General features: G+C 45.6%; 4 pseudogenes; all 4 read left to right on the top strand.

The window, feature by feature from the left end:
- The first annotated feature begins 279 nt into the window (after nt 1-279).
- On the top strand, nt 280-397 carry LOC140113203 (5S ribosomal RNA; annotated as a pseudogene).
- A 1,209-nt stretch (nt 398-1,606) lies between these two features.
- On the top strand, nt 1,607-1,724 carry LOC140113202 (5S ribosomal RNA; annotated as a pseudogene).
- Nucleotides 1,725-3,311: 1,587 nt separating this feature from the next.
- Nucleotides 3,312-3,429, top strand: LOC140113200 (5S ribosomal RNA; annotated as a pseudogene).
- Nucleotides 3,430-9,390: 5,961 nt separating this feature from the next.
- LOC140113175 (5S ribosomal RNA) lies at nt 9,391-9,508 on the top strand (annotated as a pseudogene).
- The last annotated feature ends 7,969 nt before the right edge of the window (nt 9,509-17,477 follow it).

The raw sequence follows: 17,477 nt of genomic DNA, 5'->3' as shown, positions 1-17,477 counted from the left end.
AATCCCAAGTTCCGTTGACCTTTTTGAACCTGAAAATTGTGTTAGTTTCTCTATGAGATAGTAAAAGAAGGTTCAAATTGAACAGCTGCTGTCAACGGCCATTCTAAGCTGAATGTGCCTGCTCTCGTCAGATCGCAGCAGCAATGCAGCTTAAGGCTTGGCAAGTACCAGCATGGGAGACTGGCTGGGAATCCCAAGTTCCGTTGACCTTTTTGAACCTGAAAATTGTGTTAGTTTCTCTATGAGATAGTAAAAGAAGGTTCAAATTGAACAGCTGCTGTCAACGGCCATTCTAAGCTGAATGTGCCTGCTCTCATCAGATCGCAGCAGCAATGCAGCTTAAGGCTTGGCAAGTACCAGCATGGGAGACTGGCTGGGAATTCCAAGTTCCGTTGACCTTTTTGAACCTGAAAATTGTGTTAGTTTCTCTGTCAAAGATGGTAAAAGAAGGTTCAAATTGAACAGCTGCTGTCAACGGCCATTCTAAGCTGAATGGGCCTGCTCTCGTCAGATCGCAGCAGCAATGCAGCTTAAGGCTTGGCAAGTACCAGCATGGGAGACTGGCTTGGAATCCCAAGTTCCGTTGACCTTTTTGAACCTGAAAATTGTATTAGTTTCTCTATGAGATAGTAAAAGAAGGTTCAAATTGAACAGCTGCTGTCAACGGCCATTCTAAGCTGAATGTGCCTGCTCTCGTCAGATTGCAGCAGCAATGCAGCTTAAGGCTTGGCAAGTACCAGCATGGGAGACTGGCTGGGAATCCCAAGTTCCATTGACCTTTTTGAACCTGAAAATTGTGTTAGTTTCTCTATGAGATAGTAAAAGAAGGTTCAAATTGAACAGCTGCTGTCAACGGCCATTCTAAGCTGAATGTGCCTGCTCTCGTCAGATCGCAGCAGCAATGCAACTTAAGGCTTGGCAAGTACCAGCATGGGAGACTGGCTGGGAATCCCAAGTTCTGTTGACCTTTTTGAACCTGAAAATTGTATTAGTTTCTCTGTCAAAGATGGTAAAAGAAGGTTCAAATTGAACAGCTGCTGTCAACGGCCATTCTAAGCTGAATGTGCCTGCTCTCGTCAGATCGCAGCAGCAATGCAGCTTAAGGCTTGGCAAGTACCAGCATGGGAGACTGGCTGGGAATCCCAAGTTCCGTTGACCTTCTTGAACCTGAAAATTGTGTTAGTTTCTCTATAAGATAGTAAAAGAAGGTTCAAATTGAAAAGCTGCTGTCAACGGCCATTCTAAGCTGAATGTGCCTGCTCTCGTCAGATCGCAGCAGCAATGCAGCTTATGGCTTGGCAAGTACCAGCATGGGAGACTGGCTGGGAATCCCAAGTTCCGTTGACCTTTTTGAACCTGAAAATTGTGTTAGTTTCTCTATGAGATAGTAAAAGAAGGTTCAAATTGAACAGCTGCTGTCAACGGCCATTCTAAGCTGAATGTGCCTGCTCTCGTCAGATCGCAGCAGCAATGCAGCTTAAGGCTTGGCAAGTACCAGCATGGGAGACTGGCTGGGAATCCCAAGTTCCGTTGACCTTTTTGAACCTGAAAATTGTGTTAGTTTCTCTATGAGATAGTAAAAGAAGGTTCAAATTGAACAGCTGCTGTCAACGGCCATTCTAAGCTGAATGTGCCTGCTCTCATCAGATCGCAGCAGCAATGCAGCTTAAGGCTTGGCAAGTACCAGCATGGGAGACTGGCTGGGAATTCCAAGTTCCGTTGACCTTTTTGAACCTGAAAATTGTGTTAGTTTCTCTGTCAAAGATGGTAAAAGAAGGTTCAAATTGAACAGCTGCTGTCAACGGCCATTCTAAGCTGAATGGGCCTGCTCTCGTCAGATCGCAGCAGCAATGCAGCTTAAGGCTTGGCAAGTACCAGCATGGGAGACTGGCTTGGAATCCCAAGTTCCGTTGACCTTTTTGAACCTGAAAATTGTATTAGTTTCTCTATGAGATAGTAAAAGAAGGTTCAAATTGAACAGCTGCTGTCAACGGCCATTCTAAGCTGAATGTGCCTGCTCTCGTCAGATTGCAGCAGCAATGCAGCTTAAGGCTTGGCAAGTACCAGCATGGGAGACTGGCTGGGAATCCCAAGTTCCATTGACCTTTTTGAACCTGAAAATTGTGTTAGTTTCTCTATGAGATAGTAAAAGAAGGTTCAAATTGAACAGCTGCTGTCAACGGCCATTCTAAGCTGAATGTGCCTGCTCTCGTCAGATCGCAGCAGCAATGCAACTTAAGGCTTGGCAAGTACCAGCATGGGAGACTGGCTTGGAATCCCAAGTTCCGTTGACCTTTTTGAACCTGAAAATTGTATTAGTTTCTCTATGAGATAGTAAAAGAAGGTTCAAATTGAACAGCTGCTGTCAACGGCCATTCTAAGCTGAATGTGCCTGCTCTCGTCAGATTGCAGCAGCAATGCAGCTTAAGGCTTGGCAAGTACCAGCATGGGAGACTGGCTGGGAATCCCAAGTTCCATTGACCTTTTTGAACCTGAAAATTGTGTTAGTTTCTCTATGAGATAGTAAAAGAAGGTTCAAATTGAACAGCTGCTGTCAACGGCCATTCTAAGCTGAATGTGCCTGCTCTCGTCAGATCGCAGCAGCAATGCAACTTAAGGCTTGGCAAGTACCAGCATGGGAGACTGGCTGGGAATCCCAAGTTCTGTTGACCTTTTTGAACCTGAAAATTGTATTAGTTTCTCTGTCAAAGATGGTAAAAGAAGGTTCAAATTGAACAGCTGCTGTCAACGGCCATTCTAAGCTGAATGTGCCTGCTCTCGTCAGATCGCAGCAGCAATGCAGCTTAAGGCTTGGCAAGTACCAGCATGGGAGACTGGCTGGGAATCCCAAGTTCCGTTGACCTTCTTGAACCTGAAAATTGTGTTAGTTTCTCTATAAGATAGTAAAAGAAGGTTCAAATTGAAAAGCTGCTGTCAACGGCCATTCTAAGCTGAATGTGCCTGCTCTCGTCAGATCGCAGCAGCAATGCAGCTTATGGCTTGGCAAGTACCAGCATGGGAGACTGGCTGGGAATCCCAAGTTCCGTTGACCTTTTTGAACCTGAAAATTGTGTTAGTTTCTCTATGAGATAGTAAAAGAAGGTTCAAATTGAACAGCTGCTGTCAACGGCCATTCTAAGCTGAATGTGCCTGCTCTCGTCAGATCGCAGCAGCAATGCAGCTTAAGGCTTGGCAAGTACCAGCATGGGAGACTGGCTGGGAATCCCAAGTTCCGTTGACCTTTTTGAACCTGAAAATTGTGTTAGTTTCTCTATGAGATAGTAAAAGAAGGTTCAAATTGAACAGCTGCTGTCAACGGCCATTCTAAGCTGAATGTGCCTGCTCTCATCAGATCGCAGCAGCAATGCAGCTTAAGGCTTGGCAAGTACCAGCATGGGAGACTGGCTGGGAATTCCAAGTTCCGTTGACCTTTTTGAACCTGAAAATTGTGTTAGTTTCTCTGTCAAAGATGGTAAAAGAAGGTTCAAATTGAACAGCTGCTGTCAACGGCCATTCTAAGCTGAATGGGCCTGCTCTCGTCAGATCGCAGCAGCAATGCAGCTTAAGGCTTGGCAAGTACCAGCATGGGAGACTGGCTTGGAATCCCAAGTTCCGTTGACCTTTTTGAACCTGAAAATTGTATTAGTTTCTCTATGAGATAGTAAAAGAAGGTTCAAATTGAACAGCTGCTGTCAACGGCCATTCTAAGCTGAATGTGCCTGCTCTCGTCAGATTGCAGCAGCAATGCAGCTTAAGGCTTGGCAAGTACCAGCATGGGAGACTGGCTGGGAATCCCAAGTTCCATTGACCTTTTTGAACCTGAAAATTGTGTTAGTTTCTCTATGAGATAGTAAAAGAAGGTTCAAATTGAACAGCTGCTGTCAACGGCCATTCTAAGCTGAATGTGCCTGCTCTCGTCAGATCGCAGCAGCAATGCAACTTAAGGCTTGGCAAGTACCAGCATGGGAGACTGGCTGGGAATCCCAAGTTCTGTTGACCTTTTTGAACCTGAAAATTGTATTAGTTTCTCTGTCAAAGATGGTAAAAGAAGGTTCAAATTGAACAGCTGCTGTCAACGGCCATTCTAAGCTGAATGTGCCTGCTCTCGTCAGATCGCAGCAGCAATGCAGCTTAAGGCTTGGCAAGTACCAGCATGGGAGACTGGCTGGGAATCCCATGTTCCGTTGACCTTCTTGAACCAGAAAATTGTGTTAGTTTCTCTATAAGATAGTAAAAGAAGGTTCAAATTGAAAAGCTGCTGTCAACGGCCATTCTAAGCTGAATGTGCCTGCTCTCGTCAGATCGCAGCAGCAATGCAGCTTATGGCTTGGCAAGTACCAGCATGGGAGACTGGCTGGGAATCCCAAGTTCCGTTGACCTTTTTGAACCTGAAAATTGTGTTAGTTTCTCTGTCAAAGATGGTAAAAGAAGGTTCAAATTGAACAGCTGCTGTCAACGGCCATTCTAAGCTGAATGGGCCTGCTCTCGTCAGATCGCAGCAGCAATGCAGCTTAAGGCTTGGCAAGTACCAGCATGGGAGACTGGCTGGGAATTCCAAGTTCCGTTGACCTTTTTGAACCTGAAAATTGTGTTAGTTTCTCTGTCAAAGATGGCAAAAGAAGGTTCAAATTGAACAGCTGCTGTCAACTGCCATTCTAAGCTGAATGTGCCTGCTCTCGTCAGATTGCAGCAGCAATGCAGCTTAAGGCTTGGCAAGTACCAGCATGGGAGACTGGCTGGGAATCCCAAGTTCCGTTGACCTTTTTGAACCTGAAAGTTGTGTTAGTTTCTCTATGAGATAGTAAAAGAAGGTTCAAATTGAACAGCTGCTGTCAACGGCCATTCTAAGCTGAATGTGCCTGCTCTCGTCAGATCGCAGCAGCAATGCAGCTTAAGGCTTGGCAAGTACCAGCATGGGAGACTGGCTGGGAATCCCAAGTTCCGTTGACCTTTTTGAACCTGAAAGTTGTGTTAGTTTCTCTATGAGATAGTAAAAGAAGGTTCAAATTGAACAGCTGCTGTCAACGGCCATTCTAAGCTGAATGTGCCTGCTCTCGTCAGATCGCAGCAGCAATGCAGCTTAAGGCTTGGCAAGTACCAGCATGGGAGACTGGCTGGGAATCCCAAGTTCCATTGACCTTTTTGAACCTGAAAATTGTGTTAGTTTCTCTGTCAAAGATGGTAAAAGAAGTTTCAAATTGAACAGCTGCTGTCAACGGCCATTCTAAGCTGAATGTGCCTGCTCTCGTCAGATCGCAGCAGCAATGCAGCTTAAGGCTTGGCAAGTACCAGCATGGGAGACTGGCTGGGAATCCCAAGTTCCATTGACCTTTTTGAACCTGAAAATTGTGTTAGTTTCTCTGTCAAAGATGGTAAAAGAAGGTTCAAATTGAACAGCTGCTGTCAACGGCCATTCTAAGCTGAATGTGCCTGCTCTCGTCAGATCGCAGCAGCAATGCAGCTTAAGGCTTGGCAAGTACCAGCATGGGAGACTGGCTGGGAATCCCAAGTTCCGATGACCTTTTTGAACCTGAAAATTTTGTTAGTTTCTCTGTCAAAGATGGTAAAAGAAGGTTCAAATTGAACAGCTGCTGTCAACGGCCATTCTAAGCTGAATGTGCCTGCTCTCGTCAGATCGCAGCAGCAATGCAGCTTAAGGCTTGGCAAGTACCAGCATGGGAGACTGGCTGGGAATCCCAAGTTCCGTTGACCTTTTTGAACCTGAAAATTGTGTTAGTTTCTCTATGAGATAGTAAAAGAAGGTTCAAATTGAACAGCTGCTGTCAACGGCCATTCTAAGCTGAATGGGCCTGCTCTCGTCAGATCGCAGCAGCAATGCAGCTTAAGGCTTGGCAAGTACCAGCATGGGAGACTGGCTGGGAATCTGAAGTACCGTTGACCTTTTTGAACCTGAAAATTGTGTTAGTTTCTCTGTCAAAGATGGTAAAAGAAGGTTCAATTTGAACAGCTGCTGTCAACGGCCATTCTAAGCTGAATGTGCATGCTCTCGTCAGATCGCAGTAGCAATGCAGCTTAAGGCTTGGCAAGTACCAGCGTGGGAGACTGGCTGGGAATCCCAAGTTCCGTTGACCTTTTTGAACCTGATATTGTGTTAGTTTCTCTATGAGATAGTAAAAGAAGGTTCAAATTGAACAGCTGCTGTCAACGGCCATTCTAAGCTGAATGTGCCTGCTCTCGTCAGATCGCAGCAGCAATGCAGCTTAAGGCTTGGCAAGTACCAGCATGGGAGACTGGCAGGGAATCCCAAGTTCCGTTGACCTTTTTGAATCTGAAAATTGTGTTAGTTTCTCTATAAGATAGTAAAAGAAGGTTCAAATTGAACAGATGCTTTCATCGGCCATTCTAAGCTGAATGTGCCTGCTCTCGTCAGATCACAGCAGCAATGCAGCTTAAGGATTAGCAAGTACCAGCATGGGAGTCTGGCTGGGAATCCCAAGTACCGTTGACCTTTTTGAACCTGAAAATTGTGTTAGTTTCTCTGTCAAAGATGGTAAAAGAAGGTTCAAATTGAACAGCTACTGTCAACGGCCATTCTAAGCTGAATGTGCCTGCTCTCGTCAGATCGCAGCAGCAATGCAGCTTAAGGCTTGGCAAGTACCAGCATGGGAGACTGGCTGGGAATCCCAAGTTCCGTTGACCTTTTTGAACCTGAAAATTGTGTTAGTTTCTCTATGAGATAGTAAAAGAAGGTTCAAATTGAACAGCTGCTGTCAACGGCCATTCTAAGCTGAATGTGCCTGCTCTCGTCAGATCGCAACAGCAATGCAGCTTAAGGCTTGGCAAGTACCAGCATGGGAGACTGGCAGGGAATCCCAAGTTCCTTTGACCTTTTTGAATCTGAAAACTGTGTTAGTTTCTCTATAAGATAGTAAAAGAAGGTTCAAATTGAACAGATGCTTTCAATGGCCATTCTAAGCTGAATGTGCCTGCTCTCGTCAGATCACAGCAGCAATGCAGCTTAAGGCTTAGCAAGTACCAGCATGGGAGACTGGCTGGGAATCCCAAGTACCGTTGACCTTTTTGAACCTGAAAATTGTGTTAGTTTCTCTGTCAAAGATGGTAAAAGAAGGTTCAAATTGAACAGCTGCTGTCAACGTTCATTCTAAGCTGAATGTGCCTCCTCTCGTCAGATCGCAGCAGCAATGCAGCTTAAGGCTTGGCAAGTACCAGCATGGGAGACTGGCTGGGAATCCCAAGTTCCGTTGACCTTTTTGAACCTGAAAATTGTGTTAGTTTCTCTGTCAAAGATGGTAAAAGAAGGTTCAAATTGAACAGCTGCTGTCAACGGCCATTCTAAGCTGAATGTGCCTGCTCTCGTCAGATCGCAGCAGCAATGCAGCTTAAGGCTTGGCAAGTACCAGCATGGGAGACTGGCTGGGAATCCCAAGTTCCGATGACCTTTTTGAACCTGAAAATTTTGTTAGTTTCTCTGTCAAAGATGGTAAAAGAAGGTTCAAATTGAACAGCTGCTGTCAACGGCCATTCTAAGCTGAATGTGCCTGCTCTCGTCAGATCGCAGCAGCAATGCAGCTTAAGGCTTGGCAAGTACCAGCATGGGAGACAGGCTGGGAATCCCAAGTTCCGTTGACCTTTTTGAACCTTAAAATTGTGTTAGTTTCTCTATGAGATAGTAAAAGAAGGTTCAAATTGAACAGCTGCTGTCAACGGCCATTCTAAGCTGAATGTGCCTGCTCTCATCAGATTGCAGCAGCAATGCAGCTTAAGGCTTGGCAAGTACCAGCATGGGAGACTGGCTGGGAATTCCAAGTTCCGTTGACCTTTTTGAACCTGAAAATTGTGTTAGTTTCTCTGTCAAAGATGGTAAAAGAAGGTTCAAATTGAACAGCTGCTGTCAACGGCCATTCTAAGCTGAATGTGCCTGCTCTCGTTAGATCGCAGCAGCAATGCAGCTTAAGGCTTGGCAAGTACCAGCATGGGAGACTGGCTGGGAATCCCAAGTTCCGTTGACCTTTTTGAACCTGAAAATTGTGTTAGTTTCTCTATGAGATAGTAAAAGAAGGTTCAAATTGAACAGCTGCTGTCAACGGCCATTCTAAGCTGAATGTGCCTGCTCTCGTCAGATCGCAGCAGCAATGCAGCTTAAGGCTTGGCAAGTACCAGAATGGGAGACTGGCTGGGAATCCCAAGTTCCGTTGACCTTTTTGAACCTGAAAATTGTATTAGTTTCTCTGTCAAAGATGGTAAAAGAAGGTTCAAATTGAACAGCTGCTGTCAACGGCCATTCTAAGCTGAATGTGCCTGCTCTCGTCAGATCGCAGCAGCAATGCAGCTTAAGGCTTGGCAAGTACCAGCATGGGAGACTGGCTGGGAATCCCAAGTTCCGTTGACCTTTTTGAACCTGAAAATTGTGTTAGTTTCTCTATGAGATAGTAAAAGAAGGTTCAAATTGAACAGCTGCTGTCAACGGCCATTCTAAGCTCAATGTGCCTGCTCTCGTCAGATCGCAGCAGCAATGCAGCTTAAGGCTTGGCAAGTACCAGCATGGGAGACTGGCTGGGAATCCCAAGTTCCGTTGACCTTTTTGAACCTGAAAATTGTGTTAGTTTCTCTATGAGATAGTAAAAGAAGGTTCAAATTGAACAGCTGCTGTCAACGGCCATTCTAAGCTGAATGTGCCTGCTCTCGTCAGATCGCAGCAGCAATGCAGCTTAAGGCTTGGCAAGTACCAGAATGGGAGACTGGCTGGGAATCCCAAGTTCCGTTGACCTTTTTGAACCTGAAAATTGTATTAGTTTCTCTGTCAAAGATGGTAAAAGAAGGTTCAAATTGAACAGCTGCTGTCAACGGCCATTCTAAGCTGAATGTGCCTGCTCTCGTCAGATCGCAGCAGCAATGCAGCTTAAGGCTTGGCAAGTACCAGCATGGGAGACTGGCTGGGAATCCCAAGTTCCGTTGACCTTTTTGAACCTGAAAATTGTGTTAGTTTCTCTATGAGATAGTAAAAGAAGGTTCAAATTGAACAGCTGCTGTCAACGGCCATTCTAAGCTCAATGTGCCTGCTCTCGTCAGATCGCAGCAGCAATGCAGCTTAAGGCTTGGCAAGTACCAGCATGGGAGACTGGCTGGGAATCCCAAGTTCCGTTGACCTTTTTGAACCTGAAAATTGTGTTAGTTTCTCTATGAGATAGTAAAAGAAGGTTCAAATTGAGCAGCTGCTGTCAACGGCCATTCTAAGCTGAATGTGCCTGCTCTCGTCAGATCGCAGCAGCAATGCAGCTTAAGGCTTGGCAAGTACCAGAATGGGAGACTGGCTGGGAATCCCAAGTTCCGTTGAAGTTTTTGAACCTGAAAATTGTGTTAGTTTCTCTGTCAAAGATGGTAAAAGAAGGTTCAAATTGAACAGCTGCTGTCAACGGCCATTCTAAGCTGAATGTGCCTGCTCTCGTCAGATCGCAGCAGCAATGCAGCTTAAGGCTTGGCAAGTACCAGCATGGGAGACTGTTTGGGAATCCCAAGTTCCGTTGCCCTTTTTGAACTTGAAAATTGTGTTAGTTTCTCTATGAGATAGTAAAAGAAGGTTCAAATTAAACAGTTGCTGTCAACGGCCATTCTAAGCTGAATGTGCCTGCTCTCGTCAGATTGCAGCAGCAATGCAGCTTAAGGCTTGGCAAGTACCAGCATGGGAGACTGGCTGGGAATGCCAAGTTGCGTTGACCTTTTTGAACCTGAAAATTGTGTTAGTTTCTCTATGAGATAGTAAAAGAAGGTTCAAATTAAACAGTTGCTGTCAACGGCCATTCTAAGCTGAATGTGCCTGCTCTCGTCAGATCGCAGCAGCAATGCAGCTTAAGGCTTGGCAAGTACCAGCATGGGAGACTGGCTGGGAATCCCAAGTTCCGTTGACCTTTTTGAACCTGAAAATTGTGTTAGTTTCTCTATGAGATAGTAAAAGAAGGTTCAAATTGAACAGCTGCTGTCAACGGCCATTCTAAGCTGAATGTGCCTGCTCTCATCAGATCGAAGCGGCAATGCAGCTTAAGGCTTGGCAAGTACCAGCATGGGAGACTGGCTGGGAATCCCAAGTTCCGTTGACCTTTTTGAACCTGAAAATTGTGTTAGTTTCTCTGTCAAAGATGGTAAAAGAAGGTTCAAATTGAACAGCTGCTGTCAACGGCCATTCTAAGCTGAATGTGCCTGCTCTCGTCAGATCGCAGCAGCAATGCAGCTTAAGGCTTGGCAAGTACCAGCATGGGAGACTGGCTGGGAATCCCAAGTTCCGTTGACCTTTTTGAACCTGAAAATTGTGTTAGTTTCTCTATGAGATAGTAAAAGAAGGTTCAAATTGAACAGCTGCTGTCAACGGCCATTCTAAGCTGAATGTGCCTGCTCTCGTCAGATCGCAGCAGCAATGCAGCTTATGGCTTGGCAAGTACCAGAATGGGAGACTGGCTGGGAATCCCAAGTTCCGTTGACCTTTTTGAACCTGAAAATTGTATTAGTTTCTCTGTCAAAGATGGTAAAAGAAGGTTCAAATTGAACAGCTGCTGTCAACGGCCATTCTAAGCTGAATGTGCCTGCTCTCGTCAGATCGCAGCAGCAATGCAGCTTAAGGCTTGGCAAGTACCAGCATGGGAGACTGGCTGGGAATCCCAAGTTCCGTTGACCTTTTTGAACCTGAAAATTGTGTTAGTTTCTCTATGAGATAGTAAAAGAAGGTTCAAATTGAACAGCTGCTGTCAACGGCCATTCTAAGCTGAATGTGCCTGCTCTCGTCAGATTGCAGCAGCAATGCAGCTTAAGGCTTGGCAAGTACCAGCATGGGAGACTGGCTGGGAATCCCAAGTTCCGTTGACCTTTTTGAACCTGAAAATTGTGTTAGTTTCTCTATGAGATAGTAAAAGAAGGTTCAAATTGAACAGCTGCTGTCAACGGCCATTCTAAGCTGAATGTGCCTGCTCTCGTCAGATCGCAGCAGCAATGCAGCTTAAGGCTTGGCAAGTACCAGAATGGGAGACTGGCTGGGAATCCCAAGTTCCGTTGACCTTTTTGAACCTGAAAATTGTGTTAGTTTCTCTATGAGATAGTAAAAGAAGGTTCAAATTGAACAGCTGCTGTCAACGGCCATTCTAAGCTGAATGTGGCTGCTCTCATCAGATCGCAGCAGCAATGCAGCTTAAGGCTTGGCAAGTACCAGCATGGGAGACTGGCTTGGAATCCCAAGTTCCGTTGACCTTTTTGAACCTGAAAATTGTGTTAGTTTCTCTGTCAAAGATGGTAAAAGAAGGTTCAAATTGAACAGCTGCTGTCAACGGCCATTCTAAGCTGAATGTGCCTGCTCTCATCAGATTGCAGCAGCAATGCAGCTTAAGGCTTGGCAAGTACCAGCATGGGAGACTGGCTGGGAATCCCAAGTTCCGTTGACCTTTTTGAACCTGAAAATTGTGTTAGTTTCTCTATGAGATAGTAAAAGAAGGTTCAAATTGAACAGCTGCTGTCAACGGCCATTCTAAGCTGAATGTGCCTGCTCTCGTCAGATCGCAGCAGCAATGCAGCTTAAGGCTTGGCAAGTACCAGAATGGGAGACTGGCTGGGAATCCCAAGTTCCGTTGACCTTTTTGAACCTGAAAATTGTGTTAGTTTCTCTATGAGATAGTAAAAGAAGGTTCAAATTGAACAGCTGCTGTCAACGGCCATTCTAAGCTGAATGTGGCTGCTCTCATCAGATCGCAGCAGCAATGCAGCTTAAGGCTTGGCAAGTACCAGCATGGGAGACTGGCTTGGAATCCCAAGTTCCGTTGACCTTTTTGAACCTGAAAATTGTGTTAGTTTCTCTGTCAAAGATGGTAAAAGAAGGTTCAAATTGAACAGCTGCTGTCAACGGCCATTCTAAGCTGAATGTGCCTGCTCTCATCAGATTGCAGCAGCAATGCAGCTTAAGGCTTGGCAAGTACCAGCATGGGAGACTGGCTGGGAATCCCAAGTTCCGTTGACCTTTTTGAACCTGAAAATTGTGTTAGTTTCTCTATGAGATAGTAAAAGAAGGTTCAAATTGAACAGCTGCTGTCAACGGCCATTCTAAGCTGAATGTGCCTGCTCTCGTCAGATCGCAGCAGCAATGCAGCTTAAGGCTTGGCAAGTACCAGAATGGGAGACTGGCTGGGAATCCCAAGTTCCGTTGACCTTTTTGAACCTGAAAATTGTATTAGTTTCTCTGTCAAAGATGGTAAAAGAAGGTTCAAATTGAACAGCTGCTGTCAACGGCCATTCTAAGCTGAATGTGCCTGCTCTCGTCAGATCGCAGCAGCAATGCAGCTTAAGGCTTGGCAAGTACCAGCATGGGAGACTGGCTGGGAATCCCAAGTTCCGTTGACCTTTTTGAACCTGAAAATTGTGTTAGTTTCTCTGTCAAAGATGGTAAAAGAAGGTTCAAATTGAACAGCTGCTGTCAACGGCCATTCTAAGCTCAATGTGCCTGCTCTCGTCAGATCGCAGCAGCAATGCAGCTTAAGGCTTGGCAAGTACCAGCATGGGAGACTGGCTGGGAATCCCAAGTTCCGTTGACCTTTTTGAACCTGAAACTTGTGTTAGTTTCTCTATGAGATAGTAAAAGAAGGTTCAAATTGAACAGCTGCTGTCAACGGCCATTCTAAGCTGAATGTGGCTGCTCTCGTCAGATCGCAGCAGCAATGCAGCTTAAGGCTTGGCAAGTACCAGAATGGGAGACTGGCTGGGAATCCCAAGTTCTGTTGACCTTTTTGAACCTGAAAATTGTGTTAGTTTCTCTGTCAAAGATGGTAAAAGAAGGTTCAAATTGAACAGCTGCTGTCAACGGCCATTCTAAGCTGAATGTGCCTGCTCTCGTCAGATCGCAGCAGCAATGCAGCTTAAGGCTTGGCAAGTACCAGCATGGGAGACTGGCTGGGAATCCCAAGTTCCGTTGCCCTTTTTGAACCTGAAAATTGTGTTAGTTTCTCTATGAGATAGTAAAAGAAGGTTCAAATTGAACAGCTGCTGTCAACGGCCATTCTAAGCTGAATGTGCCTGCTCTCGTCAGATCGCAGCAGCAATGCAGCTTAAGGCTTGGCAAGTACCAGAATGGGAGACTGGCTGGGAATCCCAAGTTCCGTTGACCTTTTTGAACCTGAAAATTGTGTTAGTTTCTCTATGAGATAGTAAAAGAAGGTTCAAATTGAACAGCTGCTGTCAACGGCCATTCTAAGCTGAATGTTGCTGCTCTCATCAAATCGCAGCAGCAATGCAGCTTAAGGCTTGGCAAGTACCAGCATGGGAGACTGGCTTGGAATCCCAAGTTCCGTTGACCTTTTTGAACCTGAAAATTGTGTTAGTTTCTCTGTCAAAGATGGTAAAAGAAGGTTCAAATTGAACAGCTGCTGTCAACGGCCATTCTAAGCTGAATGTGCCTGCTCTCGTCAGATCGCAGCAGCAATGCAGCTTAAGGCTTGGCAAGTACCAGAATGGGAGACTGGCTGGGAATCCCAAGTTCCGTTGACCTTTTTGAACCTGAAAATTGTATTAGTTTCTCTGTCAAAGATGGTAAAAGAAGGTTCAAATTGAACAGCTGCTGTCAACGGCCATTCTAAGCTGAATGTGCCTGCTCTCGTCAGATCGCAGCAGCAATGCAGCTTAAGGCTTGGCAAGTACCAGCATGGGAGACTGGCTGGGAATCCCAAGTTCCGTTGACCTTTTTGAACCTGAAAATTGTGTTAGTTTCTCTGTCAAAGATGGTAAAAGAAGGTTCAAATTGAACAGCTGCTGTCAACGGCCATTCTAAGCTCAATGTGCCTGCTCTCGTCAGATCGCAGCAGCAATGCAGCTTAAGGCTTGGCAAGTACCAGCATGGGAGACTGGCTGGGAATCCCAAGTTCCGTTGACCTTTTTGAACCTGAAACTTGTGTTAGTTTCTCTATGAGATAGTAAAAGAAGGTTCAAATTGAACAGCTGCTGTCAACGGCCATTCTAAGCTGAATGTGGCTGCTCTCGTCAGATCGCAGCAGCAATGCAGCTTAAGGCTTGGCAAGTACCAGAATGGGAGACTGGCTGGGAATCCCAAGTTCCGTTGACCTTTTTGAACCTGAAAATTGTGTTAGTTTCTCTGTCAAAGATGGTAAAAGAAGGTTCAAATTGAACAGTTGCTGTCAACGGCCATTCTAAGCTGAATGTGCCTGCTCTCGTCAGATTGCAGCAGCAATGCAGCTTAAGGCTTGGCAAGTACCAGCATGGGAGACTGGCTGGGAATCCCAAGTTCCGTTGACCTTTTTGAACCTGAAAATTGTGTTAGTTTCTCTATGAGATAGTAAAAGAAGGTTCAAATTGAACAGCTGCTGTCAACGGCCATTCTAAGCTGAATGTGCCTGCTCTCGTCAGATCGCAGCAGCAATGCAGCTTAAGGCTTGGCAAGTACCAGAATGGGAGACTGGCTGGGAATCCCAAGTTCCGTTGACCTTTTTGAACCTGAAAATTGTGTTAGTTTCTCTATGAGATAGTAAAAGAAGGTTCAAATTGAACAGCTGCTGTCAACGGCCATTCTAAGCTGAATGTGCCTGCTCTCATCAGATCGAAGCGGCAATGCAGCTTAAGGCTTGGCAAGTACCAGCATGGGAGACTGGCTGGGAATCCCAAGTTCCGTTGACCTTTTTGAACCTGAAAATTGTGTTAGTTTCTCTGTCAAAGATGGTAAAAGAAGGTTCAAATTGAACAGCTGCTGTCAACGGCCATTCTAAGCTGAATGTGCCTGCTCTCGTCAGATCGCAGCAGCAATGCAGCTTAAGGCTTGGCAAGTACCAGCATGGGAGACTGGCTGGGAATCCCAAGTTCCGTTGACCTTTTTGAACCTGAAAATTGTGTTAGTTTCTCTATGAGATAGTAAAAGAAGGTTCAAATTGAACAGCTGCTGTCAACGGCCATTCTAAGCTGAATGTGCCTGCTCTCGTCAGATCGCAGCAGCAATGCAGCTTATGGCTTGGCAAGTACCAGAATGGGAGACTGGCTGGGAATCCCAAGTTCCGTTGACCTTTTTGAACCTGAAAATTGTATTAGTTTCTCTGTCAAAGATGGTAAAAGAAGGTTCAAATTGAACAGCTGCTGTCAACGGCCATTCTAAGCTGAATGTGCCTGCTCTCGTCAGATCGCAGCAGCAATGCAGCTTAAGGCTTGGCAAGTACCAGCATGGGAGACTGGCTGGGAATCCCAAGTTCCGTTGACCTTTTTGAACCTGAAAATTGTGTTAGTTTCTCTATGAGATAGTAAAAGAAGGTTCAAATTGAACAGCTGCTGTCAACGGCCATTCTAAGCTGAATGTGCCTGCTCTCGTTAGATCGCAGCAGCAATGCAGCTTAAGGCTTGGCAAGTACCAGCATGGGAGACTGGCTGGGAATCCCAAGTTCCGTTGACCTTTTTGAACCTGAAAATTGTGTTAGTTTCTCTATGAGATAGTAAAAGAAGGTTCAAATTGAACAGCTGCTGTCAACGGCCATTCTAAGCTGAATGTGCCTGCTCTCGTCAGATCGCAGCAGCAATGCAGATTAAGGCTTGGCAAGTACCAGAATGGGAGACTGGCTGGGAATCCCAAGTTCCGTTGACCTTTTTGAACCTGAAAATTGTGTTAGTTTCTCTATGAGATAGTAAAAGAAGGTTCAAATTGAACAGCTGCTGTCAACGGCCATTCTAAGCTGAATGTGGCTGCTCTCATCAGATCGCAGCAGCAATGCAGCTTAAGGCTTGGCAAGTACCAGCATGGGAGACTGGCTTGGAATCCCAAGTTCCGTTGACCTTTTTGAACCTGAAAATTGTGTTAGTTTCTCTGTCAAAGATGGTAAAAGAAGGTTCAAATTGAACAGCTGCTGTCAACGGCCATTCTAAGCTGAATGTGCCTGCTCTCATCAGATTGCAGCAGCAATGCAGCTTAAGGCTTGGCAAGTACCAGCATGGGAGACTGGCTGGGAATCCCAAGTTCCGTTGACCTTTTTGAACCTGAAAATTGTGTTAGTTTCTCTATGAGATAGTAAAAGAAGGTTCAAATTGAACAGCTGCTGTCAACGGCCATTCTAAGCTGAATGTGCCTGCTCTCGTCAGATCGCAGCAGCAATGCAGCTTAAGGCTTGGCAAGTACCAGAATGGGAGACTGGCTGGGAATCCCAAGTTCCGTTGACCTTTTTGAACCTGAAAATTGTGTTAGTTTCTCTGTCAAAGATGGTAAAAGAAGGTTCAAATTGAACAGCTGCTGTCAACGGCCATTCTAAGCTCAATGTGCCTGCTCTCGTCAGATCGCAGCAGCAATGCAGCTTAAGGCTTGGCAAGTACCAGCATGGGAGACTGCCTGGGAATCCCAAGTTCCGTTGACCTTTTTGAACCTGAAACTTGTGTTAGTTTCTCTATGAGATAGTAAAAGAAGGTTCAAATTGAACAGCTGCTGTCAACGGCCATTCTAAGCTGAATGTGGCTGCTCTCGTCAGATCGCAGCAGCAATGCAGCTTAAGGCTTGGCAAGTACCAGAATGGGAGACTGGCTGGGAATCCCAAGTTCCGTTGACCTTTTTGAACCTGAAAATTGTGTTAGTTTCTCTGTCAAAGATGGTAAAAGAAGGTTCAAATTGAACAGCTGCTGTCAACGGCCATTCTAAGCTGAATGTGCCTGCTCTCGTCAGATCGCAGCAGCAATGCAGCTTAAGGCTTGGCAAGTACCAGCATGGGAGACTGGCTGGGAATCCCAAGTTCCGTTGCCCTTTTTGAACCTGAAAATTGTGTTAGTTTCTCTATGAGATAGTAAAAGAAGGTTCAAATTGAACAGCTGCTGTCAACGGCCATTCTAAGCTGAATGTGCCTGCTCTCGTCAGATCGCAGCAGCAATGCAGCTTAAGGCTTGGCAAGTACCAGAATGGGAGACTGGCTGGGAATCCCAAGTTCCGTTGACCTTTTTGAACCTGAAAATTGTGTTAGTTTCTCTATGAGATAGTAAAAGAAGGTTCAAATTGAACAGCTGCTGTCAACGGCCATTCTAAGCTGAATGTGGCTGCTCTCATCAGATCGCAGCAGCAATGCAGCTTAAGGCTTGGCAAGTACCAGCATGGGAGACTGGCTTGGAATCCCAAGTTCCGTTGACCTTTTTGAACCTGAAAATTGTGTTAGTTTCTCTGTCAAAGATGGTAAAAGAAGGTTCAAATTGAACAGCTGCTGTCAACGGCCATTCTAAGCTGAATGTGCCTGCTCTCATCAGATTGCAGCAGCAATGCAGCTTAAGGCTTAGCAAGTACCAGCATGGAAGACTGGCTGGGAATCCCAAGTTCCGTTGACCTTTTTGAACCTGAAAATTGTGTTAGTTTCTCTATGAGATAGTAAAAGAAGGTTCAAATTGAACAGCTGCTGTCAACGGCCATTCTAAGCTGAATGTGCCTGCTCTCGTCAGATCGCAGCAGCAATGCAGCTTAAGGCTTGGCAAGTACCAGAATGGGAGACTGGCTGGGAATCCCAAGTTCCGTT

The sequence above is a fragment of the Engystomops pustulosus genome, chromosome 1, assembly GCF_040894005.1.
Source record: "Engystomops pustulosus chromosome 1, aEngPut4.maternal, whole genome shotgun sequence".
Lineage (NCBI taxonomy): Eukaryota > Metazoa > Chordata > Amphibia > Anura > Leptodactylidae > Engystomops > Engystomops pustulosus.
This window is presented reverse-complemented; position numbering and strand designations above follow the sequence as displayed.